This window comes from Corvus kubaryi, unplaced genomic scaffold (assembly GCF_017639235.1).
Source record: "Corvus kubaryi isolate FWS band 111438036 unplaced genomic scaffold, C.kubaryi_AGA036_p1.0 65240, whole genome shotgun sequence".
Classification (NCBI taxonomy): domain Eukaryota; kingdom Metazoa; phylum Chordata; class Aves; order Passeriformes; family Corvidae; genus Corvus; species Corvus kubaryi.
Genome location: NW_024581859.1, coordinates 1 through 27,939, shown reverse-complemented (window position 1 = coordinate 27,939; position 27,939 = coordinate 1). Strand labels below are relative to the sequence as shown.

The 27,939-nt window shown below is 51.9% G+C and overlaps 1 long non-coding RNA gene across 1 annotated transcript; it reads right to left on the bottom strand.

Annotated features, from left to right (window-relative positions):
• Positions 1-1,192: 1,192 nt before the first annotated feature.
• On the bottom strand, positions 1,193-27,933 carry LOC121673135. Its single transcript, XR_006019141.1, has 2 exons — positions 26,675-27,933; positions 1,193-1,842 (listed from the first exon to the last, which is right to left on the bottom strand). It is a non-coding gene; the product is annotated as an uncharacterized LOC121673135 (long non-coding RNA).
• Between the last annotated feature and the right edge of the window lie 6 nt (positions 27,934-27,939).

Sequence of the window (27,939 nt, the reverse complement as noted above, 5' to 3'; positions counted from 1 at the left end):
CACGTCCCGGCCGGTCCCCCCTTTGCTACTATTCAGCACTTAATTGAACATTAATGGCAGCTGGGGATGAGGTCATTGGAGCCGGCTTTTCTCACACATTTTTCATGCAAATCCGCTAAACTCTAAACAAATTTGAATAAAACCCCCTTTGTGCAGGCCCTCCATGGTGTTTTTCCACGGGCCGCTCCGCCTGTCTCCGCACACTTCATCCGGGGAGGGGGGAGCGGCGGGGAGATGAGGGGGTGTGGGGGGGGGTCTCTGCTCGGGCCTGGAGCGCCAGGCAGACCCAAAGAGGCTGCACCCTCTGCGAGGATCTCAAGCCCAGATCACCCCCGCGACGCCCACTGCACTTGCAGGGCCCCGCACTGTGCCATCGTCTCCTTTTGTAGCCCCCCTACAGCACCAGTTCCCCCAGTAATATCCATTAGCAACACCAGCTCCCCCGCAACACCTCCATAGCACCAGTCTGTCCCCAGCAGCATCAGTCCTCCTCCAATTCACGCTAATCCCCCACAGCCCCCCAAGCACCACCAGCCCCCCAGCAACCCAAATTCCTCCCAGTACCGCCAGTGCCCCCAGCATCCCTCGCTGCACTTGGCAATCACTGCCGCTCTGCAAGGTGGTTTTTGGGTGCTCGGGGCTGCACAGCGTAAGAGCACGCAGAGCCCCCGGCCCCCCTGCTCCGCAGCCCCCGCGCAGCCCCCATTAGCATCCCCGCGCGCCCGGCCCCCTGCCCAGCCTTGAACTTGGCCATGCCGGGCTGCGCTCCTTCTGCCTGCCTGGGCTTGCACAATGCCGGCCTTGACCCATTGTTTGCTTTTTTCGGATTTCAGCTGGGAAAGCGGCCACCTCGCGCAGCCTGCCCCGAGCACGCCGGGAGCGGGGCACAATGGGGAACCCTGCTCTGCAGGCAGAAGGGCTCCAAATCATTTGAGAGACATATTCATTATATTCTTTCACGGGGGTCTGTTTGCATTGGGTTTAGCGGTTACTTCCCAGACGGGGTTCAGACCAAATAAAGATCATTGAGCGGCGAGGGATTCGCTCGGGCTTTCAGGGAAATATGCCTGATGCGGGGCACGGCGCAGCCCGGCTGCTTGGCTCTCGGCTGCTCCCGCTTCCCTGTTGATTTGCCCGGGTTTATTTTGTGCCCATTGCCTCCTCCATCTCGAGACTGCACCAAATCACACGCTCACTTTTGCAAAAGGGAGAGTTTTATTTTCAACAGTGCATGGGGTGGGGGGGATTTGAATGGGAGAGAATTACAGGCAGTACATTTCTCTTACAGGAACAGAGAGGGTGCAGTACAACAGCAAGCAGGGCTGCCTGGCCTGGACAGGCTCATGGTCCTTTGAGCCCCAAGCACAGTGCCTTTGGGAAGGCTGCACTCCCACAGCTCCACAGACCCAGGGATCAAGAGCAGTAAGGGCCGAGCTCTGCTCCATGAGCAAAGCCTCCAAAAATCTCCCTCCAAACTTCACACAGCTGGTATTTCACCAGGTGAAACAGTGGCTGGCTCAGGTCTCTCTGCCTAAGCACTTTGGTCCTGCTCTTGGATATTGAGGGCACCGAAGGCAACATACAGGAGTGATGTGGGAAGATCCCTTGGCTCCCTGTGCTGCCCTGGCTCCCTCCCCATGGCTGCACCGCTGTGTTTTGAAGCAATGCAGAAATCCACTGTGTTCACAGGACAAAGCTGTCTCCTCTCTGGGCCCATGGAGAAGAAGATTGGGACCCTCCTGGAGAAACTCAGAGAAGTCAGATGTCAAGTCCGGGCAGGTGGTAGCCAGCTGCAAGAAGGAACTCACAGGCTTCAAAAGTCCCTTGTCCACTCACTGGGATCTAGGAAGAAAAGAAAAAAAAATGGAGTGGTTATGATCTCTGTCAGAGAAATGGTCCAGTAGTGCTTGGCTGAGAACAGACCAACTTGTCTCACTGATGGAACAGAACTCCAATCCTCTTTCCCTCCCCACCACACGTTTCTCATGGCTCTGGACCACCTTACCCTCTTCCTTACGAGGGAAACTGTGGTCCCCAAGACGCCAAGCTTTCCCTGCGCCCTCCTCAATCCCTTACCTCTGCCTGCCCCACTCACCGCCAGCCAGGGGAGGGCTCACCGCTTGTCCTTCCTCCCTAGGCTTTGGGGCATGGGATTACTCTGCATGTCAGAGCCACTAAAGGCACAGCCCTCTGATGTTTTAATCTTCGTGTTAACTTTCCCTGCCCTCGGCGCCCTTGCCTGGCTGGAGAAAGTGATACCAAGCCACCGAGCTGGAGCCGAAGCTGTGACACTCAGCAAAAGTCCCCCTCTCGGCTTTCCCCATGCCTCCCGTGCTTTGCCCCACACATCTTGCACCTTGCAGCATGTTCTCCCTTTTTTCTGATTTTTTCCCTCTATTTCCTTTACACTTTATCCATGTTGAGTGTGTATTCCCTAGCCTCCAAACCAGTCCCATCCTTCTCCTGTCCTCCCTCTGCTTTGCCCATCATCTGTTACATTGGAAGGAGTAAAGACTAATACAACAAATCCTTGAGTACACTTGCAAAAGGAACCATCAGCTGGCTAATTTATTCTTTTTATTGCACCAAATTGTAATTTTATAAAATACTGCAAATTTTATAAAATATTTGCAAGCCCATTTTAAGAGATAAATCTTCTGTGTGGCTCTCTAATGAGCCGCCCTGGGAGTAGCCGGCATGTGATCTGCTGTAGGTCGCACCGCGACGTTCCCAGGCTGTGACTGGATGAACCACCGTAACTCTTTGAACTGTGCAAATACTCTACACTCTGGGGTCCAGGCTGCAATTTTCATGGGTATTTTTTTTCTCTCTTAAAAATAGATCTTCTGTAACCCCTTTATTGCAATATTCATAAAGCACTTGATGGAAATCCAAGGAAAATCCCTTCCCTTCCGCAACTTTGAAGCAAGCCTAGAACTTAAGACAGGCAGAGACCAAACCTACCCCAAGTGCATGGGTTTGGGGAAGGACCATGGCCTGTCTCTGTCTCTGGGTGCCAAGAGGACAGACCCCATGCTGGCATGTGTGTAGGGAGACCCAGGCTGCAAAAAGCCAAGGCTCAGCACTTCTTTATCCTACGTGAGATTAGGAGTCATCCTGAATATTCCCCCAAGGCTGGCAAGGCTGTTGAGGTCAGGACAGATGAGATCTGAATGGTGGTGGGTGCTTTCACAAGCCCAGGAGAGGAGGAAGTGCCTGAATCCTTGTGCTCACCAGGCAAAAGTCTTTACCTGGCAGGTAAAGCCCCCTGTCCTGGGCAGGGACGGCCCCTATCCTCTGCAGGGACAGGCTGTAGGGACAGGCCTCAGAGAAACTCCTCCCTAGTGTGGATAGAGAGGATGCTCGTTGGTACCAGACATCAACCCAGCCTGGAAATCACACGCTGCCTGCCTGGTGGGCTTGAAACTTCTGGCACTCAGTAACTGAGGGCAGGAGGGGCTGGACCAACCCGACTGATTTGACAAAAGCCTTAGGAAAACTCAAATCTCCTGCATGCACTTTCTCTACGGGCACAGTTCAGCCTTGCACTGAGGGTGCCTGCAAAAATAGGGCTCCACCAGGACCCAATCCCAGGCCAACACTGCCTTCCCTCCCCAGCGCCCTGCACAGGGAAAACATCCCTCTCCGTGTGGATTTACTGTCCATCTTTTTTTAAAAAACTGCATAAATAATTGAAATTATAGCTCAGCCTCTGCCCCAACACTTGCTCCTGGACCTCCTCGTGCCCTTACAAAGCCAGCACTGAGGTTTATATGCTGATAAACTCCCCTGCCACAGCAATTCTGGGCGGTGGGAAGAGGAAAAAAAAAAAACCCTCAAATAATGGTAAATGGATGCAGAACGCTCTGCCTAATCAGATTCCTGTCCCCTATTGAGGCCAGGAAGGAGGGACCCCGCTCCTCCCCTGCCCTCAGCCCAGCCTCCGCTTCACCGGCTCACACGGAGAAACTTTCTGGACAATTTAATCTCGACAGGGTGTTACTTAGAAAAACCTTTTTCACTGTCAATTTTTTTCCCCCTTCCCTTCCACCCCCCCCTTTTTTTTTTTTTCCCTCCCAGCCTTGATTGAATTTTGCAAGCCCCTGATATCTTTCTTTTTTGTAGGGATGCACGCTGCTTATGCAAATACCAGCCTTTCATACCAGCCTCCCTGGCTCAAGCCCTCCAACTTGAATGTGACCAAAAGCTGTGCTCTCCCCTGCTAACTCCTTAGCACAATTACACCTCCATTCTGCTCCAGGGGCCCGGGGAGGGGGAAAAAAAAATCATTTTAAACTAATAACACGTGCTGTTTGCTTTGGATAATTACAAGGGAGCTTCGGCTTCTAAGAGCTATGAAATATTCTGTGCAGCGGGGCGGGAGGGAGGCTCCGTGTTACGCCTACGCCGCGAGTTTTATCTCCTGATGGAGATGCTCGCGTGGCCTCTCGAGGCTCCCTCCATCTCGTGCTCATCCTCTGCACCTGGGCAAGCATTTACATTTCCTACGGAGCAACTTCTCAGCGCTTTGGGCTACAGGAGAGAGGAGAAGGCGTCTGACATTTTCCTTATCTCAAGTTACAATTTCCTGCAAGCATCAAGATAATAAAACATCGGCGATGGGCAAGATGAGCGAAATGAATGCGTCGGCTGAGCCTCCCGCAGCAGCGCGGGAAGGGCCGGGGAGAAAGGACACCCGGGGGATGCGGCTGCTCCGCTGGCTCTCGTTTGCATCGTGGCCCTGACGTTATTGTCCTCCTGCCTTGTCTGCTGGGGAAGTTTATGTGGAGGGCTTTTGCTGGGGCGAGGAGGAGGAGGGGAGTTTTCCCCAAAAGCACCCAGGAATCTGTCAAAAGAGGGACAGAAAAGAGAAGAAGAAGAAGAAGAAGGGAGACAGAGAGTGGGAACGTCAAGGACCCCTGACTAATGAATAGCAAGTTTGCCCTTGAACCTCCCTGGGCTTTGCCATTCCCAGGCTCCAAACAAGGGCTGATGCATGCTTGGGCCCAGCTGCAGGGGGACCGGGCTATGGTTCATCTCAGACACTTTGACAGGCCGGGCCTTTTCCCCACATAGCTCAGACTCGCCTAACTACTCCCCTGGCAACAGCTCAGTGCAGGAACCTGCGCTGAGGCCCTGCCTGCTGCATACAGAAGTACGAGGAGGAGGAGGGGAGCCGCTGGGAGAAATTAGCTAGAGACTGGCTTAACCCATCAAATGCTGGGCAGGCGTTGCCAGCCCCAGCACCCTTTGCTCAGCCCCAGCACCCTCCAGGCATCCCCAGGTGCTCACTGGCCAGTATCTGCAGTGGAGCTGGAGAGGGGCAGGGGTGGGTTAGATGTGCAGAGTCGCTGTGTATCACAAATCCCACGACCTGCTGCTTCACCATGACCCAGCGCCTTGGATCTCGTGAGTCTGAATGTCCTCATGGTGCCAGGGATGTAGGAGGGAGCCAAAGTAGCCAGCTGGAAAAGGCCACTGCACACTGAGAGGAAAGGGCATGGCCTCCCCCCAGTGTGGTGGGACAGGGCATCCCTCTCTGCCAGCCAAAATGAGGGCAGGGGCTGGATGAGAGGCACAAACTTGCCCTGGATGCTCTTTCTGCATTGCAGATCAAAGGCTGGGGACGAGCTGGCCTTAGAGGTCTGCACTGAATGGCCGGAGAGAACAGGCACAAGCACCCAGCGGCTCTAAAATGCGACCCAGAAACGTTCCCACATCCCAGCCCCATATAAATCAAGGGGGGAAAAAAGGGGGAGCTCCATCTCAGCCTCTGTTTTTACAGAGCATTTTTCATGTGCAGCCCCTGAGAGAGAGCTTTGCCGAGGTTGTTAAGGATGGCTCCTGCGCCAGGCAGAGAGGGGGACGCACCATATGGAGAGGAGAAAAAGAAAAGGGGACACTGAAAATGGAAAATTATGCAAAGCAGGAGGAGAGGCGCTGGGGGAAAGGGGGGAGGGAGGCAGCAAGGAGGTGGGGGATGGGGAGACAGGAGGCTGGAAGGGAGCCCTGACTTGGGGAACACCATGAGCTGGCACTGGGGCTGCATGTGGGACAGAAGTTTCCTGTGACTGGGTGCAGGACAGCCCTTTGTACCCTAGGGTGCTGTCACTGGAGGGCAGTTCTTCAGCCTGGCCTTCCCTGGGAGGGTCTGGGCTGTGCCAGGGCGATGCCCAGCTGGACTGTGGTGGGTGCATCCTGTTTCTGGAGTTGTGCTGCACTGGCAGACACAGAAAAATGGGGTCCATGGTGACCTACTTCAGAGGTTTCCTGAGTTATTTCAGAGGTGTCCTCTGTTACTATAGCAATGAGGGTGCAAGCAAACACTATGGGCTTTTGGTCAAGAGTTTTGCTTTCATCAGTCACAAAAACCAGAGCCATGTAAGGAGATGCCAGGGCATTGTAAGAAAAGGCTCTGATCAACAGCAACGATAGCAAGGGCCCAAACTGCCCCTGGGTCTCAGCTGCCCATGCAGTGATGGTGGATGCTTGGGTGAGTGAAAGGAGAATCCAAATGCAACTGCCAGAGCTCTTCCCTTTCCCTTGGACCCTGCAGAGTCCTGGTGCTGCAGGGTTAGCTGCAGGCCCAGTGTGGCTCAAGGATGCTGTGCAGGCATTCCAGTCCAGGCTTGTGTTACTGCCCAGCTTGTGCTCCGACTCCAGCATCTGGCCTAACGCTGTGTTTGGAAAAATGACTCGACTCTTCCCAACCCAGGTCTAGAGCTCCCTTTCCCTACCCTGAAAACACCAGCCGCCTTTGGGGAAACCACCCACCCTGTCACTGTGACAGCTTCTTTGTCCCAAAGCCGCTCTGCGCCTCAAACTTGTGGCACTCTGCTGGCTCCCTGTCATGGGCCACAACCACCTTGCACATCCTCACTGGGTGCAAGACCCCTTCTCCAGCCCATCTTTCACCCAGCAAGGAAAGCCACTCACCCCCATGCTTGGTGCTTGTTGCTCTGTGACTCCTGCTTTGTCCCCTCCATGCCATTCCCATCTTCCCGTTCTGTGGCTTTTGTTCAGAGCAGCCAGTGTTTTTCCTTCACTCTCCTCAGCATTGCTCCACACCCAGGAACACAAACTGCTCCTGGCTCCCACTGCTCATCTCTCTTGGCCCTGTCACAGCCCTTGATCTCACACCCGTATCTACCACACTGCTCCCTTTTCCAGCTCCTTCTCCTTTTTGTTCCATCAGGAAACCCTCCCTTGCTGCATCCCAACAGGATTTCTCCATTAATCCCATCTACTGTGCTTCCCTCCATTTACCACTGGTTAATTTACCATCAGCCCTATGCCCCCAAACCCTCATTTCAGGGAAGTGTGGGGCAGATTCATGTGAGGCCAGTGCATGCGAGGGGCTGGTACAGAGACAGGCGTGGGACTGTGCCTGCAGAGATGGGCACGCTTGCCCTGGCATACACGTGTTCCTGCCTGCACATGCCAACACCTACATGCTCCTGCCCACGTTCCCGCTGCCAGATCCAAGGCTGTGGGATTTCAAGGGGAGTTCTTGTTCTCCAATGGGGCATGGGCGTAATCTGCACAGCACGGCTGCAGGTTGGGATTTGGGCTTTTTGGTCTTACAGTCACTAGACTAAAAAGATGCTGTATTCATTTAGTTTCTTCGAGAGCCATGCCCTGGAGTAAGGCTACATGTGTTGGCCAGATCCTAAGTAAAGCCGTGGAATAAGCTGTAGGCACTGAAGAGGATTCATCTAAGCAGCATACAAAGAAAAACAGCAAAAAATAAAGTTCATGGGGGCACAAGGAAAACAGAGCTTCCACCCACAGAGCAGCTGTGTGGGGCTCTGGAGACAGGCAGGCAACGTGGGAGATGTTTCAGAGCTTGCTCTCAAAATGATGCATTTGCAACCGCTTCCCTTCTGCAACCACTGGAGGTACACTGCGCTACCTGCCCTGCAGAGACACATTTCAATCTTCAGGCACAGGAATTTGTCCTGGGCTGCTTCCAGGCTGGCTGGCCCCTGTGGCAGCATGATGCAAAAATGAGATGTGCCTCCATGCGAGAGGAAGAAGCGGGACATACTCTATCCCTTGGTATCCTGACACGGGCAAGAAACTGCCCCTCCACGAACAAAGCCAGGCAAAGGGGCTGTTTGGTGTTCTCACCGCAAATTCCCACCCACGAGGAATGGGTGGTGTGGGGGAAGCAGATGGGATTCAGGGTGTCCTTTGGATCAGGCTGGCCTCAGCTGCTGTGCTGGAAGCTGAACCATTTCCAAGGAGGATACAGCAAGAACAGTGAGTCCTGCCCAAGTGACGGTCCAAAGCGCTGGCACTTCGTCCTGATTCAACCTCGCCCCAGATTCCTGCCCTCGGCGTGCATCCAGGTTCCTTTCTCCTTGACCCATCTCCATCAAAAGAAGCGCTGTTACGAGTCTCTGCTCTGAGTTTCTAGTCTACAAATAGAAGCAAAGCAGCGCCTGCTCCAGAGCTGAACATTTCCACTAAACCCTATTTTGATGCCTGTCCCGGCCACAGAAATCTTTTGGGACCGTGTCACTTGTATGAGATGTTAAATATTTCAACCTCCAGCAATACAAGACACTGATACAATACCGAACTACACAATTGCTGTATGTCCCTGCACTTCCACCTTGGCTGCAGAGTTGCTCCACAAGGGTTCATCTCCAGCAAATATTTCTCTGGACAGGGACAGGGAGTTGGCTGCCTTGAGCACTGGGGCTGATGTGTTTATCGGGCAGCAAAGCTGGCCCTGCCATCTCTCCCGGGGAAGCTGTGCCACGGGAGCTGCTAAAACAGCATTTCATTTCCAAACAGGGCCCCAGAGACCTCTTGTGTGAAGGATTCAACAGAGCGAGGCGGGGTAGCGCAGAGCAAGGAGACACAACCCCAGGCTAAAAATAAGCCAGACCCCAGGTTTGATGAACCTTATTGCTCTGCACAAGGGTTCAGGCTGGCCTGTCCCCTTGAATGAGTGCCAATCTCTCCTACGCCACCACTGATGGGGAAACGGCGAATTGGGATTTTTTTCACCTCCTTCTTCCCCCCTTTTTCCTCCCCTAACGCCTTTTACGCATCATAAGCAAAGTCCTAATAAAGCTCCCATCCCCACTGCCAGCCCTGCACCATGCTCCCAGCAGAAAAGAGATGCAAAGCCACGCTTGGAATCTGATTCCCCGGCTTTAAACGCTGCTCTGCCAGCAAAGTGCGACTTGAAAGCTCCCCTGTCACAGTTACAAAGCTCCGAACAGCCCTTCCTCGGATAATCACGCTTATCTCCAGATTAAGAAAGAGAGACCTGCAGCTGAGGCTGGTCACATGGGCTGGGATGTGGGCAAATCTCTTTTAAACAATCCCCATATAGCTGTGACCTCCACCACAGCCCAAATACACCGTCCCTCAGTCCCACTCGAAAACCAGCTCTGGAGACATGACAGAGCATGTGAGAGGAGACTGGGCTGGTGAGGGGGGGGGGCAGGAGGGAAACCAAGGGGGAGGAGTGAGAAAGCAACGGAGAAGAGGAGGGTGAGAAAGACGGAAGAAGAAATAAGTAACGGGAGGATGTGGGAGAGGAATAGGATGTGGTGGAGAGGGAGGAAAAGTGCATGAATGGAGGGGGAGGATGATGAAGGACAGGGAGGTCTCTGCTACTCTTCCTGTTGGGGATTAGTTGTCCCTGCACTGTCCTCAGTTTAACTCTTCCCACTCTGTCCCCGGCTGGCAGCCTAGCCTGATTACGTGACTCCAGCTGTGCCAAGCAGCCTTGGCAGGGCGAGCATGTTACCTACTTTGCTGCCACGGATTCATTAAGAGGCTTTGCTTGTGTGGGAATAGTCATCCCAACGGGAAAAGGGAAAAAAACCCTTCTGCAGATCAACCTGGCGAGGAGCTCTGACAAAGCGGTTTCCACAGCCCTGCCCAGAGTTTGGGAGCAGAACTAAGGAGAGACAGGGATGTGTAAACAGCAGAGGGGTGGGAGATCAGCTGGAAGGGGTCCCTAGCATGGCCACTGCTCGGAGATGAGGCACGAGACAGGGAGGGAACTACAAGCCCTTTGCAGGATGCTGGTGCCTGGTTCTTCTTTGTCATTAAAGGCCACCTTGCATCTGGGTCAGGCATGGATGACACATTTACCCTCTGCGTAAATGAAAGGTCTGAGCAACCGCAGAGCGACTTTTTCCAACAGCAGGTTCCCTTCTTACATCCATGTGGGATTAACACAATTACTTTGCAATGGAGGAGCCCAAACAGCTCTGAAATGGGCACAGAGTGCTGGGGCTGCACCTCTCTGAAGATGCCCACTCTCTGCTGGCACTGACTTGGGGTTTCCAGCCGTGGCCATCGGCTGCAGCCCGCCGGAGGGACTGCAGTGCTGCCTCTCTGGCTGCTCATTATTCACCCTGCGCAATTAGGCACCGCTGATAAATCACATGAAATTGCCTTTGTTCTCCAACTGGAAGACCTCCATTTCCTGGGAATCCCTTTTTTCCCTGCACATTACTGATGAGCTGCCCACTGTACCTACTGCTGGAATGGCAGTGAGGATTTTGGGGCACTCTTTGGGCTGGCCCTCATAGATGTCCCATGCAGGTCGATGGGGAGGTGTAGCCTGGCCCTGCCTGTGTTCCTGGACTTCTCTGAGCACAAAGGAGAGCTGCTCCTCCTGCCGCCCACTCTGCCCTGCCAGGGACTTGTCAGCTCTCCTCCAGGCAGGTGGCTTTGTCGCTTCCTGGCTACTCTACCATCTCTCCATGTCACCTCCCAGCTTCCTCCCCAGTAGCAGAGGAAAGCCCAGTGCCGCTGCAAAGTCAGTGGGGGAAGAGGCGTCAGCCCTACCCAACCCTAACCCTGCTGATGCCAATGGCCACTTTATCTTGTTCATGACCTTCCCCTTTTCCTCATGCTCTGCTGCTTGGACCAAGCATCTCCCACCCAGGCTCCCTGCAGGTCCAGCCCCACTCCATCATGTATCAGCTCCTGCTCTTCATTCCTTCACTGCACCAGGACCCAAGTACGGAAGAGAAGGCAAAGCAAATTGGAGCCAACACAAAGCTGGGCGCTACCAAACTCCACAGGAGGCAAGCTGTGCTCCAGTAAGACTTCCCAAAATGACCTCTGCTTCAGAGCAGCCTTGTGCTACGTAAATCCCTGCTCTTTCAGCATCCGGCAGCTGCTCAGACGGGACCACAGGGAGAAAAGACATCTTGGCCCGTTCAAGAGTTTCTTCCCATTCTGCTCAAGAAATGTACGTGGGCTCTTAAGTCTTGTTGATTTAAGGGAAAGGATGCAAAATTAATTTAGACAGGAAATTAATTAGATGTGAACTGATGTTTACATCCCTACACATACAATGAATTCTTGTGCGAACCTACAGAATGCAGATGGATGGATGGATGAATGGTAACAGCAGTCTAGGAATGACATTATGTGCTGGTCCATACGCTGGGGATGTAGAAAGACTTTTCTCTGCATTGGTAATTAATAACTCTATCCTGAGCAAATGTTGATAAATCCTTTATAGAGCACGTTATCTCTGTCTCTCCAACTCCTTTCTGCATTTCCATTTGCCTGTTTCCACTGCTCCACCCCTGGCACCCACACGCTTCACTTCCCTCCCATATTTTGTAACTGGTAGCAGATTTGACTCCCTTTCTGGAGAAGGAGGCGGAGGTTTTGTTACTGGGGCTTTGTGTGAGTGATTGCATGTGTATGTGTGTATACAAAGATGGATACAAATCCATTGGAAATAAACACCTTTTAAGCGACTCGAGAGAAAGACACACAGGGCAGAGGAAAAGAAAGAGCCTACAGACCCTCAGCCAGACAATCAGCCAAGATGAAGAGAAAGACCCAGTGAACCAAAAAAAGCCTCAGTTCTCTTTTAAACTCTCCATGATTTGCAACGAAAGCAGCAGATCTCATCGCTGGGAAGCCGAGCTCCGGCGATGCAACCCTCACCCCTTCTCCCAGCCCCGCACAGCTCAATTACCCCAGGCTGCCAGGCTGCACTGAGCACACCCCCACCACCCCGCATCTCCCCCGCCGCCGAGACAGCTTTCGCCAATGGAAGGAGTACAAATATATTCATTGGCACCTTATCAGACATGCATGCAAAACTAATTAACATGGGGAGACATGCAAGCTGCCACCCAGCCACAAATACACACCCACGAGCATGCACACACACACGCACGCATGCACAAGGCAACCCTTGTCTAGGGGGGACATTCAAAAGGCTTTGTCACTAATTTAGGCATCTGTCTCAGTCTGGTCTGGTCCTCCTGGCTAGGCTGGAGTTGTGGTTTTTTTCCCACTCTGTTTGACAATGCTGGGAACATGCCCGGAGACCCCTCATTCAAATCACCCCTTGACAATGGTCTCATTGTGTGAGCATATAGAAAAGGGAAAGGATGGGGGAGAAGATGTGGAAGGGGGGTAAGGAATTAAAATGTGAACCCAAGGAAGTGTTTACTAACACAAGCCTCGCAGCTGCCCCGTCTCTCCTCCACCCCCTTCTTCCGCCCCCAGCCGTTCCAATGGCCCAGCTTGTCCCCAGTTCGAAGCGGGCAGCAGGATGTCGGGACAGTGGAGTGGGAGCAGGGCTGCACAGAGGTGCACAGAGAGCAGGCAGACCGGATGGATGAAGCCTCAGGGCATTCAAGTCTTTGGCAGCAGGGGGGCAGGTACAGGTTAGAGAAGAGAAGATAGAGCCAGAGATGCCTTGGAGAGGATTAGGGACTTAAAATGTCCCGGGAAGGACATCTTCATGGAGGAGCAAGAGATTTATTGGTATAACCACTCCAAGGCTTTTTCAGGCAGGAACAAAAAGTGCTTAAACCTGGCCTTGTGGATTTAGAGCAAGTGAGCAGCCTCACCGCACGGTTTGGACTGCTCTCTTTGGTGCTGCTGCCAGACACGCTACAGCACAAGAAGAAAGGGGGAGAGCAGCAGGGAGTTGGAGCTGGGGGCTCAGAGGATGGACCGGCCTCCCTTCAGGACCTCACTGTCTGCCTATTGCTAGTTATTAAATACCAGGAGAAAAAAAAAATAGGGAAAAATGCCCCAATGCTCTGACCACCCCCCAGGCACGCCTGGGGAAGGAAATAGCGAAGGTGCAGATGGGGGGTGGTCGCCCCCAGCCCCACCGCGCTTGGCTGGCCTTGGCAGGCTCCGTTCAGCTGGAAATGCCCAAGAGCCAGCAGAGCAATGGGAACGGGAGCTGGGGAGGGGGAGAAGATGATGACAACGTTTTCCATATATGCAAATGCATCCACACAAGATACCCAGAGGGAGACAAAACAAAGAGACCTCAAAGAGGCTGGCTCTGAGACCCGCACAAAGCCAGATACCTCCGCACACCTACGGTGTTTGCACGTGAGGACCTGTGCAATGCAGGATGCAATGTTGCCCAGAGGTTCCCCCCAGTCTGAGCAGATATCAACCCAAAGAAAGCCTGGTGGAGGAGCCCAGTGAAAGCTGCAAAGCCAAATGCCACAATCCCACATCCTCCTACACAAACAGATGCACCTTAGGAGTACAGAACTATTCCTGTCCTTTAGCTTAGTCAGAGAAGAGAAAAGCTGTGATGCAAACCCACATGAGCCCTGCCTTGGTGGGCAGAGGTAGCTCTGCTCCTCCGACACTGCTCCTGCAGTCGGATCCACCCCCTAGACCTTTGTGTGCTTTCCATAAGAGGAAAGCTAGGAGATTCCCGGACATTACTATAAACAAGGCCGGGCAAAATGTCACACAGAAACCCAAGAACATACATGAGGCGAAAATTTTCTTTCCCACAACCATCGCAACAAAACAAAAGTCACCTGTGCAAACATTTCTGCTTAAAAAAGGGAAACTACTGCCAAGTAAGCAAATCTGTGCTTTTTATCCAAACAAGTGGTTGTGAGCAGTTTTATTGCCACATTCCTGTGCCCCAATACACAGGGATAAGCACTCGACACACAGCGACACACAGGGACTTGGGAACAGAGCTGTTGTTTTAATAGGGCAATGAAGACAGCGAATGAAATAAAACCCTACAGAGATCAGCTTGCAGAACTCAAGGCTGAGAAAATCTATTTGATGGTGAAAGGAAACAAGGACACTCGTGATTCTGCTCTCATTTCCATGCTATAAATTTGGGCAGCTTTTAGTGAACGCAATTAAATCCTCACTTAGGATTTAACCTGGTGAAGCTGAGGGCAGACCTTGCTACAAGACCCACCTCTGGGCTCTTCCCCTCAACTTACTCTGCAGAGGCCAGCAGGAGCTGTGAGACAACTGAGTGAAAAAGCAAGGGAATTCATAGATCCCTGCCAATGTAGCCATTTCAAAGCCCCCTTCAGCTCTGTCTTGCCTGTTTTCTCCTTCCCCAGTGATTTGCCGCTTTGCTGATGGAGCTTTGGCTGCAGGGAACACTCAGTACCAGCCTGGCAAGCACAGAGACTCAATAGTATCTGGGCATCTCCTTCCCTTTGCCTCTAATGGGAACTGAAAACCTCAGCAAACCCCCAACACATCCACTCCCTGCCTCTGGTAGCTGATCCTTCCTTTCCAATACTCTTAGGGTCTCAGTGGGGATCCCATGCAAGACTCTTGCAAGAAACCCTGCAAGACCCTCTGTTATTAACATCTCTTTGACTATTCTTTACATTTTCCTTTATTCTAAGACAGGGCTTAGAATTTCAAAGGCTTTTGCCCACCAGCGCAGTTTAACACACTGAGTTTCCCAAGCAACAAGTGATAGAACTCCTCACCTACTTGTACCACACAGGTAAAGTGACCTCAGGGCTGTGACCTTAAATCCACACATGCTATTCCCCGTGGATGTTGAGAGGTGTAAATCTCAACATCTTATTAAACAGATCACTCAGAACAGATTGCCTCACAACATAACTTTTCGGCTGGCCACTACCCACGAGCGGATGATTTTACATGACATTTATTCATGCAAATTGCCAAGGCTGTAGTCTGGTTACCCAGCAAGAGCATAAAAATTTACAGTTTAGATGCATAAATGCTGGCACCATGAGAGAAGACATGATGAGACTGGAAACACATCCCTGGGTTTCACATAGAGTGCAAGAAAACTTAGAGGGAGTCCTCATCAGATGGGGGTTTATCAGGAATGACCCCCCCCCCCCAAATGATCCAGGGGAGGCAGAGAAAGGCATGTGCAAGACTGCAGGGGCTACAGAGAAATGAACTTCTCCTGCTGCATGTGCAGGAACCTGCCATGGGGAGAGCACACGCAACATTTTACGTCACTCACAAAGCCTACTCTGTCCAATAAAGTGGGGAGGTAAAACAAAGCATGAAATCCAGGCATAAATTAGCATCCCTCTAGTCTAGCTTTATTTGTGCTGCTGCTGCTGTGGATTAGCATCTAGCTGGCTGACAGGCTGATAGGCAGACAGAAACAGGGAGAAATAAAAAAAAAAAAAATCAGTAGGTGTCTTTTTTTCCCTATGGTTCCTGGGACGCCTGCCTTCAAAGTGCAGGCAGTGTTCATCCCTTTAGGACCCAAATTCTTCCATCGTCCTGTGACAGCAATAGGCTCTGCAGGAAAGCAAATCCCCCTGAGATATTTGTGCCTGCACTCTGTGGAGCCGGCACCCGTCATCTAACGCAAGCCCAGTGCGAACCCGTCACATCCTCAGCCGCCATCCCTCCGGCATCCACAGCTCCACTCTGCAGAGAGCCACAGAGCCCCGGGAGCAGCTCCGGTGTGGGGCTGGGAGACCTTGAGGACAGCACCTCGCCACAGGCACACACAGGGAGCAGACGCCTCGGGATTAGCTCTGGATCATGTTCACTCTCGCTTAGGGCAGCTGCTTCCTTCACTGCTTGCAGCCACGGCTGGGTTTGGTACCTGATCCCAGATGACATGACCGGGATCACACGCCGGCATCTCCTCTCAGTTTGTGTCAGAAATGTGTCACTGCCAGCTCCTCGGGCAGGAGGACCTGCAGAGAGCTTCCATCGGGCTGACACACAGCCTTCCGCTCCTCAGGGCTGCATGGCAAAATGAGTGGTCGTCACCGGAGACATCCCTCCTCTCAGGGCTTGGTGGCCTCGTGCCCACCCACCCTTTCCAAGCACAGCCATGAAAACACAGCACTAAAGAGGTGCCAGTCCTGACAGCCACCACTTTGGTCTTTCCCAAACCAGCCCTGGCAAAGGACGCGTTTCTGCCCTAGCAACTTCAGGCAGCAAAGAGGAGCTGGGAAGCTCCTGACTTGTGCACAAACTGGGGCAACAACAGCAGTAAACTTGACCGTGATCAGAGTGAACTGCAAAGCCCATCTCCACCCTCACTGAGCCATTCAGAACTTGGCTGTGCTCTCAGGTCACAGGAGATTTCTAGTCCTTGCCTGTCTTTTAAGGAGCCAAACACAGAGCTCAGTTTTTAGGCTATGGAAATCAAATTTTCAGCCATTTGCAAAGGTGGCCTAGAAAACACAGACTAATTCTGCACAGCCATAAAGCGAGTCCCTCAGGAGTACAGCATGCAGTTCGAACACCCCCGTGTCCCTCTGCCTGCCACCATGACTCTCATTGAGTGGGTCTGATCAGAGGATGCCGGTGTGAAAACTCCCCAGGATGCTGAGAATCCCTCCTCGGCAGAGCCCTTGCAGCTCTCAGCCAAGTGTACTGGCCCCACTGATCACTGGTGCCACAATCCCAGTAGATTGGTACTGGCATTGGAGCATGGAGCAGGCAAAGCCTTGCTTGTACAGCAGGCACCTGTGGCCAGTTCTGCTCGCTCCATGCCCAAATGGGTCAACACAGGCAGGTTTTCCCCAAAGGAGGCAGAAGGGCACTTTGCAGGGCTTCGAGACAGCTGCAGCTGGAAATAGCCCAAGCAGAAGAGATCTATCCCTGTTCCTCCAGCCACGCCTTCCCTGGAGTGCTCAATCCAATTCCGGAATAAAGCACACCATCACCACCCTCATCCCACTGCACCCAGCAAGACAGTCCCCTCCACATCCACGCACCCACAGAGGTATCTATGGAAACATCCCATAGCATCAGTAGGGCGGTTTCTTTTAGGGGCTAGGAAGGAAGGGAAGAAGGATGAAGAGAGCGTAGAAACCGGAGCCTTTATTTCCCAGCACTCAGCCATGTTGTTAATTAGGTAGAGAGACCAGCCACTTCCTACCACATCCTCAAGCTCTTGCAGCAAGAGCAGGCACTCCTTTTGTCTCTGTCCTTTGGGGATGAGAAGGAGGCAAGGAGGCAGAAGTCAGACAGAGCCTACAGAAATGCAACAAGCTGCAGGAAGGATTTTTCCTTTGCAAGGGGATGGGCGCCTGATGGGTTCCCCAGCCAGCACTTATCTGTGTGAACCATTTGTTTCCTCTCCAAGCTCTCATCTTGCTCTGACACATCACCCATTCACCTGATTGCAAGCAAAATGAGTCAGATGGGTCCCAGCCTTGCACCCACTCATAAGCCCTCTATTTCTACTCTGCTCCTCAGTGCCACACCTTCAGAAAGCTCAGCCTGGGGACTGTGCAGGACCACAACTGCCTTCAAAGCTTGTACAAGTCCAGACTCACACATGCAGTTTGCCTTTCATTCTGAACAGCTCCAGTTCAACTCTGCATAAGATGTATTAAAACTCACACTGGCAACAGCACATTCAGCCAAGCGGCCACTGGGACCAAAGCAATACCTAGGAAATGTATCACAAATGGACTGAAGGAGCACATTCCCTTGACTCACTGGTCCAAGTGGCGACTTGGGACATGTCTGCAGCAGCCTGGGGAGACCCTGCACAGTCCCATGAGGACACCACAGAGACAGCATCTCCTCCTCTGGCTCTTAAGCAGAGTCTTCGGCAGCGCTGCACACAGCATGTGACCTCTCAGTTAAAGCAAGGACCAAATAAATTTTAAAAAGCATTTTTTTTCTGAGTCCTGCCACATGGAAGTCAAATACTGTTTTTCAAGCTGTTCCCAGAATGAGACAGAGCCAAACATGTCCACAGGCACAGCCAGTCTGTGTCTGTACAGCCTTGTTCCTACCACCTTCATTAACACGTACAGAGATGTGCATCCCTCACTTGTGAACAAGGTGCCAGGGACCAACATCACCAATTATTACCTTCCAGACCATAGACCTCTGTGTCCAAGGTTCTCTGTGCCCAGGGCCACACAACAACATCTGGGACCACTCCTGAGGGTCCTCAGTACGTTTAGGGGCTTAAGTGAAGTCCAAGCCAGCCACTATCCAACCCAGTGTGATCCATGACACTCTCTTTTACTCCCTGTTCGGTGTTATGCAGCATCCTGCACTGTCAGCCTTAAGCTTTGAGTCTCAATCCCCAAAATTGCTAAGACTCATTCCAAAAACCAACTATTTGGAGGGGGTTTTTTTTCAGACTGATCATGCCCAAGCCCTACAAAGTCTTTGACTTATTTCCAGAGTTTTCACTGCAATTAAGATGTCCCTAAATACATTTCTTGTTAGCATAATTCTATTAATTTTAAGTGAGAACTGAGACTTTTAAGCAGTCCTTGATTACAGTTGCTGGGGGTTTGCAACAGACACCCCAAATCCCAAGGTTTGTTCTAAAACCTCAGTGAATTATTCTAGTCCAGCCTTGCCAGCTGCTCTTCTACCCAAAAGGCACCTTCCCTTGAGAGCAGGATAGTAGAAGAAGGGAAGAAAGCTGGAAAACAGCCATTTCTGGGACTACAAATGAAATCAGGAGGAACAGTCCCAAAAGCCTCTCTTAGCCTTGGCCACCAGCAGCAGCTACTCGGGAAGCTCCCACCAAGTGAGAGCCAAAGGAAGAGACACACTGATCCTGCCTTGCTAGATTTTATGCCAAGCTTGTCAGCAAGGCATGCTCAGCTTTGGCTGCCCAGGAAATGCAAACCTCTCCTTTGTGTGGCTTTCTGGACACCTCCCGCTGCCCTTGCTAAATCCCAAAGCCAGCAGCATCCCTTGCAAGGTGCACGCCATGCCAGAGGCAGCAAAGACGTGCTCCTCGCAGCCTCCTGGCTCCAGGCCTTCTGCCAACACCGTCCCAACATGGGGCACGCAGGCAAAAGAGCTGCCGGAGGAATCCACGCCAAGCGGCGCTGAGCACGACCTTTCTGCTTTACAATGGTAACCTGAATCCTAAATACTGGATTTCTAGGCACGCATTAAAGCCATGAGACAATGGAGACGGCGAGGCTGGGGCTGGCTGCAAGCCAGCTCCGTGCCGGCCCCGCCAGCGCCCGATGTTTCCCATTTCCTTCTTTTTTTGCCATGGCAGATAAGCAAAGTCCCCCTAAGCCAGGAGGCAGGTGCACAAGCTCACCCCTGACTTGGGGACCGTGCATGACTCACCCCCCGGAGAAGGTGGATTCCCAAGAAGACCCAGAGAGGTGGTTGCCTTCCTTTCTCCCTCTCTCTCTCATATGAGCATTGCTTCTCCTTTAATTGGTTTCATTCATGGCGGCCCTTTGCTAAATGTAATTATGCCAGGCTCTCTCCATCTGTCTGCGTTCAGGAAGAGCCATCGCTCTCACCGTTTTTATCTTCAATCTTTATTTCTGCATTAATCCCCACTCTGCAGCTCACATGTACAACAATGTCCAGGACCTCCTGAGGACATACAGGCACAGAATGAAGAGCAGGATTTGTCCCTGGGTCTCTCCTGGCTGGAGGACATTTTTTCACAGGGAAAGCCCCATACCTCAGTCACTCTGTAACATCTACATCTCTCAATGATACCTGCACAAGCCAGTCCTTTTGCAGACACTCAAGAGTTGTCTGGGAGCCCAGGCAAGAGGAGACAGCTTGATTTTGTCTGCATCACAGAGCTGTCTCTGGCTCTGCCCTGTCTTCCAAGCCCGGTACATAAAGGTAGCAAGATGCCTGCTTATGTTGACATGGACCGCTTTTCACATGGAGAAAGCATTCAGTCCCAAACTACCACGCTCATTTTCCTTCCCAGGAATGCACAGGGTGAACACGGCTGAGCACAGGGATTAACAAACCCCAGCTCTGCAAGGGCAGCTCATAGCTGCATGGCTGAGGCTGCAAAGCGCCCAATGCACCTAGAAGGATTTCATTCCTCAGGATTCATTACCCAAGGTCCTTACACCTTCCTCAGCCAGGGTAGGTAGATCTTGGGGGGAAAATACAATGCTAAAGGAGCTGTTGGTTTATCAAGAGACCAAACCCAGTGACACAGACCCTGGGCAACCAAGCACCATCTGGTGACCACCGGCTCCCGACACAATAGCCCACGTTGGCATGTTTATGATAGAGACCAGAGGCGGATTCCCATTATCCCCATCAGATCCTGTGATGTGGTTTCAGGAGAAGGACCATGAGAAGCAGATGGGATGGCAGAAGAGAAAAGAACGCCGCGAGACAGACAGACAGGAGAGATTTATATGAAGCTAAAGCGCATACCCATAAACATGGGATAAGTAAATAGCATGTAAGTATGAAATTAAATGCAGGGAATCCATGGCATCCAGTAATCAGTCAAATATCTCCTTCACCTCTTTTTCAGTTTATCATCAGCATTTTAAAATGAGATATTTATGCCAATAAGTAAGCCAGTTGTATATTGTAACCCTGCAAATATTGGCTTGGATCTGAGAGATTCGTCCCGACAGACAATTCATTTTTACAGTTATTTTTGGACTCCCGGCTTTCGTGGAACACCGGCTCTCTGTGTTGGATTTTATGCCCCTGAAATGTATTTACAATGCATGGCATCTGTATTGTGCATTACACACTTAAATCATTGCATATCATTCATCGCTTGTAAAAAAAAATATTGCAATATCCTGAAGCTCTGAATACTCAAATTCAAAATATAACTGCTGCATTTTCAGAGTAATGCTATAAAATAATGTTGTATTTTTAGATAAAGGAGGGAAAATTGATCATGAGGAACATGGATTCCCAAGATCTGGGAAGAAGGGGAGTTTGGATTTCGCAACACAATAAATGGGAAAAAAATAAAACTAAAAGCTGAAAAACCCACAAAGGTTTATTTTCTAAACAAGAACATGGAAACATTTTGTCACTTAAACAAAGGGAGGAGGGCGGGGGAGGCTCCGCATCCTTGGCTTGCTCTCTGCAATGGACAAATACTATCAGAAACAAAAAGCATGGCATAGTTAGCAGGAGCTCAGCGCTTTAGAATTAATGGTATGTATTTAAGTTCCTTTTAGGGGAAGCCTTCTGCAACTGGGGGGGGGGGGAAATTCATGGTTTTAAAGGCTTCTGTCATTGCTGCCTACAAGCAGAAGAGAAAGGCACTTTCTTTGTCATCCGGGGGTTTATGGCAACACCTTAATATGTCCTTTTCATAGGTGAAGCAAGGCGCACAAAGCAGCCGCGTGCCAACGCGTCCCCCCCACCACCGGCAAAATAAATAAATGGAGGAACGCGGGGACGGCGGCCGTCGTAATCCCTCGGCAAAGAGGCAGTGAGGATGGTCTGGTGGGGTAAATATCGCACGTCTCCTGCCAAACCCCGCGTGGGCTATTGTCCTGCCACCCCTTTTAGATGTCATTAAGGATTTTTCGCATACAACCAAACGAGCGGAGGGGATGAACGCGCTTGCTTCTTCCCCACCAGTTGGAGAAGCCATGACGAGGCGGCTGGGAGCCGGCGCAGGGAAAACACAGGGCAAATTAGGAAGTATGTTAATTCAGTTAATATCACAGAGGGGCTGGCGGGCGGTGGGGGGGAGGTGTGCGCGCAGATTTTCCGCCCGAGGAAGGAGGTGGCAGAGAAAGAACTGGGGCATGCCAGCTCCCGTTATTGTTCTGCCTTCATCGGTAATTAGCAAGATAAGGAGGGGACGGCGTGAGGGAGGCAGCGTGGCGAGGACAAGGCAGCGCTGCACCCCACCTCATGCCCATGCGGCCATCTTACAGGCGGCGCTCGCCTCCCGCAAAATGGCCGCCGGGGCCCACGCTGCCTCAGGCCCGCAGCTGGCCCATCCCAGCGGGTTCCCCTCTGCCAGCCCCGAGGCAGTGGGCACCCAGGAGCAGTGGCAGTGGGAAAAGGGGGCCCCAGGAGAAAAGGAGTTGCCGTGGCGGGCCAGAGTGCGCTGGCAAGCGGCCATCTTAGCCTGGGCCCTGCTCGCGGTGCCAAGGCGCTGGGCACGCAGCACTCCCACAGCTCTTTCCCCAGCCCTCCTGGCTGGAACAATCTTGGTACACTTCTCCTTCACCAGGCAGCACACATTGCCTGGGCCCTGCTTGTGCCCACTGAGGCGGCTGTGCCCTTGTCACGGCATTCCCCTCGGACATGAGGGGGCTTATCCCCACATGGGCAGCCGCCTGCCTCAGTGTGTCCCAGTGAGTTCTGAAGGCTGCCAGGCACTGGACTGGCCCTGGAAGACTCAGCCTGGACAGATAGAGCATTCTGAGAGCTACAAGGCAAGATGTCACCTGTCCATCCATCAGTGAGTTACGGGCAAATTATTCCTTTCTCCTGGCCAAAACAAAATAAATTCCAAACCAAAACTGCAGAGATATCCGTAAAGAAGAAGTGAGCTTCCTAAACCTTAATTTAACACAGATTTAAAACAAGGTCAGTTATAAAACGCATGGTTACACAGACGACACAGACAAAGCTACAGACACATTTCTCACTCCATGGGAGCTTTACAGTGGACATATCAGTGTTGCTCAGTTCTCCAAATGAGCAACACCAAATATCAACCAAGGAGCCCTCATCTCTGATCTCGGGCTGCCCTCAGGACAAGACCAGCAATTCCTGACACTAAAGCAGTATTTGGGAAGCAATTCATGTGTCTTTAGCCATGATGGGACTATTTCACACAGTGCAATAGGCACACGACGCACACTGAAAATTCGGCATCTGCTCCAGTACTCTGTGGAGAACCAGAGGGTGATTGCAACCGCATGCGGGCAGGGCCATGTTATACATCTCAGCAAGACAGTGAAACATAAGGGATGGCAGGCTAGCTGCTCCGCTCCAGGGTTGTCTACACGGAAAACCACACCATTATAATGACAGCGCTATAGGTCAACTGCTGCTGCTCCTCGCCACGCTGGTGCACATCTCCACTCTTAAACTGGCTTTCTCCAGTTTAGCTTAAACTGCTTCCAGCGTGACATCACTGGTATACAGGAGAGTCCTGCCTTCTGCTAAAGTAAATATCCACGGAGGTTGTACACGCACAGCTCCTTGCTTTAAAATCCGCCCCCCAAACCGTACGTCTGTAGCTAGACCTGCCCTTCGGCTAACCTTTCTGTACTCCACACACTCCTGGGCTGTTCACAGTGCCCGTGAAACACTATTACACCCTGCTTCCCTTGGGTGCTAATCCTGCTTGTCAACCCAAAGGCAGAAGCAGACGGTGGCTTGGCATTTTGATTACGTTGTGATCTGTTTGAACCTTCCAGACTCTTTTGATGTCTGTGCAAATTTGAAAGGGGGAGCCTTCATCCCCCACAATGAAACTCTGCTATTGCATGGTGAACCATCTCGGGACTCCTATGTCCATAGCCATTGCTAGATTTGAAGCAGGGAGGGGAGTTGCAGCTCCTCCAGGAAGAGTCTGAATTTCAGAGTAACCAGTTCTGGCCCTGAGCGGAGAACACTACGGGGACAGCGTGTTGCTCTTCAAACAAATGCATGCGTAGGGGAGTGTGCGCATGCACAGAGACACCAAATTTATACAAATAGATGCATTCATAGGAAAATGCAAATAGCATCCTCTTCCATCCTAGTCTCCCTTCGAGCTCCTGACATCCCAAGGTTTCAGAGGAGTACAACGGAGCCTCAGATCAAACATTAGCCCTGCGGGGGTTCCCTCAGGGAAGCAGCCATGCACTGGGGTCTTTTCCCCGCTTCCATGTGAGGTTTCCCGACCCGGTCTTCCATGGGTGCTCAGTTCTGACACGCGTACGACACACGCGTGCGCATGCAGAGCCTTGCTAAAAGGTGCTCTGGGAATTGAGCTCCACTTCCTCTTTCTCCTGAATCAATTGTCATAAACCAGCTTTTGTTTTATTCTTAACAAAGCAACAGAAATAATCTCCACACACAGCCCTTGCCACTCCCACAGCCCTGTCCTTTAACAGAACAAGCTGTCCAGGGCCCCCGAGGACATGGGCACAGGGAGACAGCAGGGTAAGAAAGACCAGGAGAGGCTGCTTTCTGGTGCACAGAAATCCACCGCTCCTCTCTTGAGCCCATGGCTAGCAGGCAGAGAGGTGGCAGGATGGGAAGGAGACTGGATGGTAGGCAAGGAACTCCCAACCTCCCCAACCCAATCTCCAGCTGTTCCCTTCATCCCCTGCCCACTGAAGTACCCACTTTCAACCTGCATTTTACCTAACACTCTGTTTCTCTTGCTCTTCGGTACCAGTAAGAGGTGACTCCTGCAGCACCACTGCAGCAATCAACGGGCTGACGTGCAACCTGTGACAGCCCGAGCTCTGCCTGCCTGTGGCAAAGCCCTGTCTCCACCATGGCCAAGGACTCATCCCTCCTCCTCCTCCTCCCATCCCACATACCCAGTTTCAGGACTCAGACACATATGGAGACATTTCTTGATGAAACCTATCAGTGGGTGAGTGGCAGCTGAGCAGGTACTGAGCAAGACATGGGGCCAGACAGCAGCCAGGGGGGAAGGCAGCGGGTGGAGGGAACGTGCCTCAGGAGGAATACTCACAAAGGGCTGCTTTCATTAATAAAACATTCCCCCCTCGGTTGCCTTTTGATTTGGGTGTAAGAATTAACCCCATCTGCCCAACAGCACGCTACCTACCAAGTCATCTCTGCTGAGGAGGGCCGTCTGACGTATCCACTCAATTGCCTTGCTTCCCACTGCCCGCACTCCTTGGCGGCCCAGACCCCTCCAAACAGCTCACCAGCCTCGCTGGGTCTGCCCTATGGAAGAGATCCTCTTCCCACAACATAGATTAGACCCAGTGAAAATAGGCTTAGTGAAAATACCATTTCGCTATTAATGCCACCCATCCCACCCCTCCCAGCTTCACACTCTCACACCCAGAAAGATTATAACAAATCCTGGTCACCTTTTGCCCCTGCTAACTACTGCTCCAGTCTTTGCACTGCATGCCTTCTACCACGAGTAGAGAGCTGGGCACAGGGAGTACTTATATATACACACACACATCTCTCCAGTCAGCACTGGAGGCGTTCAGCTGCACAACACACATCTCCCTGCACAGCATCTCGCCTTGTCACAATACCCCAACCATCCCTCTCCGCTGTAATTGCAGCGCCTGGTCCTTGGGCATCAGCAGAAAGTTGCAGCAAATCCTGCGTTGGTTAAAGCACAATCTGTCCATTCAAAATTGGTGGGGGGTTGCTTTTAAATCACTGAGACATTTCTATTCCCTTTCTGTTTCAAGTAAAACTGAGATGCAGAGATGCCTTCGAACCGACAGCCCCTTCATTTTTCCAGAGGTGTGTTTTAATGAGTGACTCGCCTTCCAAAAAGGGGCCGGCAAAGGGGAAGGACGGCAGATTCTCCACACAAATTCAATAGCTGGTAGGTTGCCATGGGCTAAAGCATTTCTTTGCACACATGAAGGGAAGGGACTCCACAGCACTAAGGGTTTTGCTTCCCATGAGTTATAGCTCTACCCTTCAAGAGCGGAATAAATGCTTTATCCCATTGCAGCCTGCGATGTATTCTACATAGATGGATTGATTTCCCCTATTGTTCTTAATAAATCCTGGCGCATGAAGAAACTCACTGCACAGCCATTTTTCCTGCCTTGTTCTACCTTGCAGAAGTAATAAGGGTCAGATGTGACTGCAGTGAGAAGCAAAGGCCATACGCGAGGCAGTGCTTTGCTGGAAGCAGTGGGTGTGCTTGCAGGGGCTTGATGGGTGCAGGCAAGCAACTCCCTTTTCCCTGTTTATTTCCCCTTTGAGTCGAAGCTGAGGAAAAGGGGAACCATGACTGGGTACCGCAGCATTGGCACGGCTCTGACAGGAGCAGCCGCTCCACAAGCTGAGCCTACACAAGCCCCCCAGGTCTGCACAGGGAAAGGCAAGGCTCTGGTCCTCTCTGACTGGAGCTCTCAAATGTGAGAGATAAGTACTTATTGTATTGTCTGATAAATACAGGGCTGAGAACTGCACCACTGTAGAACCTTCCTGAGCACACCCAGCTCTCTGTCGTGCCCAGTCCATAAGACCTGCCCCCGCCCGTGTCCCAGATGAGAGGAGTCCTCACCACCAGCACTGGGGCACCTCTGGTTTTTTGTTTGTTTGGGATTTTTTCAAATCAAAATGCCAAACCAGCCCCCTCTCGATGACTCCCAATGGCACAACTCAGACCCCAGATTGTTGTTAAAAGGTTCTCTCCCTCCCTGCCATCTTTTCTACTCACAAGGTTGACACCCATCCTCTTTTCCTGCTCCAGGAGGGTGTTTGCTGGACACAGCTTCGCTGGTGCCCAGCAAGGAGGCACTACTGGACTCCAAGAAGCAGGTGGCTCTGCACAATCCTGCCTTGGCCACCTGCCTCTGGCTCCGTCCAGACTCCCTGGATTATCGCTGCTGGTCTTCTCTAGCAGCAGCTAACAACTGGCCCTGTTTCAAAAGCCTGGCTGGGAATTTGGCTGTGGGAGGGAGGGAGGGATCAGGTAAAAGAGCTGGTCTCCCATGCATGAGTTGGACTCGATTCTTCAGCAAGAATTCCAGGGACTCACCTCTCCTTGCTCAGGTGGAGACGTCCCAGCCCTTCCCAAGGCATCCCACTCCACGAACTCTCAGTCAAATCTGATTAAGGAAAAGAGAATTTGTCTCAATTAGAAAGAGGTTCCCATGGACGGATGTCAAGTAATTACTGCATGTCACTCACGTTTGGAAAAGGGACCTTAAATTTGGGGCCGTGCAAACTTGCACTCACAATGGCAAGTGAGTTACAGACCTTGGCATGCTCCAGAGCATACGTTGTGCGGATGCTTTCAAGCCCGTCCCTCGGCTGAAATACACCCAGCCACGTAAAATACAGCCAGACACAACCCCGTTCTCTAATAAGGAAATAAAGCCGAGTGGACCTGCATTGCCAGAGCCCAGAGAGCAACACTGTCTCTTTAATTTTTTCCCTGGCTATCTCATCCTTTGCACAAACTCTTTCCTCCCCGTGGCTTCTTCCAGCCTGGTGGGCAAAGTGGGAAAACATCATTAGGGAGGAAAAATAATTTAGTTTGTTAATCAGTATCCAGTGGTGGGAAACAAGAAAGACAGAGAGCTGGGCTGGCGGTTAGGGCTTAGGAAGGGCCAGCACAAAGCCCACCATTCATGACATCTGGGGCTGGGATTCTCATTGAATTAAACAGACACAAAGAGCAGAGGCATTTCATGCTCTCTTCACAAGAATTATCATATCTCCCTGGCACTAGGAAACCTTCAGCATGGGAGAGGGGGAGCGAGAGAGAGAGGGGAAAGCGGGCAGGCTGGGTAGAAATATGGGGCAGGGTAGAAGAGGCTTTGTTCCAGGGTTGGATTTATGGATGGGATGCGGCGCGTTGCTTTGCGGGGAGAGACAGGGCCCTGGCGCGCTGGGTCTAATAAGAATCAGCAAATGTGAAACAGGGGGCCCCTGTGTACCATGAAGCAGGGAAACCCGCGTTTGACAAGCCAACAGAATAACCGCTCGCGTCTCAAGGCTGTGGAAGGATGCTGACGTTCCTACGAGATGTGTCGTCTTGCGTGTGTGTCAGCGAGGAGGGGGAGAAGGGGAGAGGCGAGGAGTATAAACAAGAGACCAGGCAGCATCGTTCAGTCATGAAAATTAATTAGCTGATGTGCAAACCATGGCTGCCTCTTCCCACTGCCCTGCAAGCATTCCCCATAAAGCTATGGTGCGTGTGGACCCTGTGACTGGGAATGACAGGGGCAGATTAGGCAGCTCCTTGGGACACCAGCCTGGCAGCAAGAAACCCACAGCCCGTGCAAAAAAGGTGAGGAG